Raw genomic sequence first — 2509 nt, forward strand, 5'->3', positions numbered from 1 at the left:
GGACAGACCAGAGCCCAGGAAAGGAGGAGCAGAGAAGACCACCATCACTAAAGCAGGGATTTCTGTCAGGGGTTCATCACTGCGTATCAGATGAGGTTCACACTCAGATAAAGGACAGGAGCAAGGGAGTTGGCCTGCGGAGTCAATGTCATCAGCTCGAGCCCTTCTTCCACCTATGAATATCCTCTTTACACAAATCCTGATGAGTAGAGACTGCAGGGATGAAGGCAGAGCAATTCCTTGTGCAAATTTTAACGTGAATCATTAGAATGGGTGAAAAGGATGGGAAAAAAAGTCAAATTTTGTGATGATTTAATGCTGATGGAGTTTCGTACCATGTCAGTATTTATCTGGCTATCATCTCATCATCCCATTGATTTTGCACAGAGATGCTTACATTAAAAATTCTGTGAATAAATAAATTTGCTTTAGGAAAAAGACACCCAGTCTTCTTCTGAAGGACTGCTTCCTCATGTACAGCTCTCCAGCTGACCAACACAGTATCTGTAAATGCATCATATGTTTGTCTCCTAACTGAAACTGTTCAATTAAAAGTCGCAGGTGCAGCCCTAGTAACCACGTAGGAAAAGTCTTGGTGGAGCACAGAAGAGGGCCAAGTCACCTGAACTGGCAAATGCTCCTTGCTGTTTTTACAAGAGGTGACCATTACTGAGCGTTGCAAGGTCAGCCAGTTAAAGAAATGTGAGTAAAGTGTTGACTTGTAAAAGAAACTCCAGCTGAACCACTTAATTCCCAAACCATGCATGTATTTTAAATATCTCACCTCTTCACAGAAAAATACCATCACTCTAAGTCAGTCCTGCTCCAGCTTTTGACAGGGACACTGGTGTTCAGGAGCTTGAGCTAGTGGGAGAGCTTTTGCAATATACTATGAAGTGCAATATTGAATCTGATGCACAATTTCCCAAGTGATCTTTCTGCACTGATACTTTCCTCGTGCACCTGTCCTTCTCTCCTAGGTATTCTCAGACTTATTTATTTTTCACACAAAAACCAGGGGCTGATCAAACCCTTAGGTCAGTTAATGGCACTAATAAAATCAAAAAGCCCTTTTTGGCTCTATGAGATCTGCATACCACTTAAAAGTGAGTTGTTATTTGAACTGTTATTTGAACAGTTTTAAAGCATGCTCTTCACTGGTTCCTGTTTGAAAGAAGCTTACAGTTTTTTTTCCATGTATGTTTGCCATTTCAGCATATACTCTATAGAATTACTGTCTTAGACAATGTGTTGTAATGTATTATTCCATGTATTAGGTGGGGTTTTTTTGTTTTTTGTTTTTTTCTAATGAAAGCACATTTACAATCCAGGTAATATTTACACCATTTCATATCATCTGGATTTCAAAAACCACAGACAATCTCTGTAGTCACGAACCCAGCACCTCATATTTGAAATGATTAAATGCTTACTCTTTGTAACATGGAGTATTTTAGCCAGGGTTGAATTTATGAACAGTCTCATTTGTGTCTTCTTAACTCCATGTAAATCTATGTGCATATATTAGTTGAAGGCACATTTGGGGATTTATTTGCATGAAAACTGCTGATGAAGGCATGTCAAAATAAGAAAGTTATTTTAAGACAGCTATAGTAGGGTATCTCCCTATCCAGAATGTTTGTTAGCTCTGACAATTCTTAGTTAATTTTGTCTGGCTGTTTTCATGAATCTTTGGATTCCAACAAAAGCTAATAAAACCAGCTATGAAAGCTTTAAATATAACTACATTTCAGTGAATATTAATCAGAGGAAGGTTACATGTGTAATGCCAGTACAGAACCATACACATTCGTTGCTTTGTGTTGTGCATTCAGTGGAAGATTGGTTCCCTTATCAAACCTCTATGTATTTGAACTGTTCTTGTCCAGAGAGACTGAGGTGTACAGGTGCCCTAAGACCTCTGAGCTTGTCTCTTCTGTATGCCAGCCTCTGCAGTTTCTGGCACCATTTTCCAACACTCATTTCCCCTCTGATCCATCATGACCATCCTTTTTCCTTTGGACCATTTGGCTCTTCCCCTACATGTCCCATAGTAATTTGTAGTTCAGGTTGACACCCTTCAGTGCTATACCTTAGCAGTCCCTTCATCACCATCAATCATCAATGGGTCCCCATTACCATCTCTGTTGTGCTTGTGTGTCTGTACGGTTAATTAAGCACCTTCCTCACTACTTGTTATTTATATTTACTAGATCAGATCCAAATGAAACACATGTTCACACACTCTTAAGCTACTGACTGACAACTGCTGCAGAACTCGGAACAGCTGGATGCCCCTGGATTACAGAGTCCAGTTCCCTTTTGTGATGGGCAGCTCCATGGTAAGATGGCAAACCTAGACTTCTCTGTGTTGGCTGAAAGTCAGGATGCAGTTTTACATATTTTCTTCACGTTCAGATGGACTCAAAGCACGGGACAGGTGCATCAAACAACACATTTCTAACTTTCTCCATTGCACGGCAATACACAACACTGCCAGAAACTTCAC

Source organism: Cyrtonyx montezumae, unplaced genomic scaffold (genome assembly GCF_038088225.1).
Source record: "Cyrtonyx montezumae isolate F1298 unplaced genomic scaffold, pur_monq_1.0 scaffold_8, whole genome shotgun sequence".
NCBI classification, from domain to species: domain Eukaryota; kingdom Metazoa; phylum Chordata; class Aves; order Galliformes; family Odontophoridae; genus Cyrtonyx; species Cyrtonyx montezumae.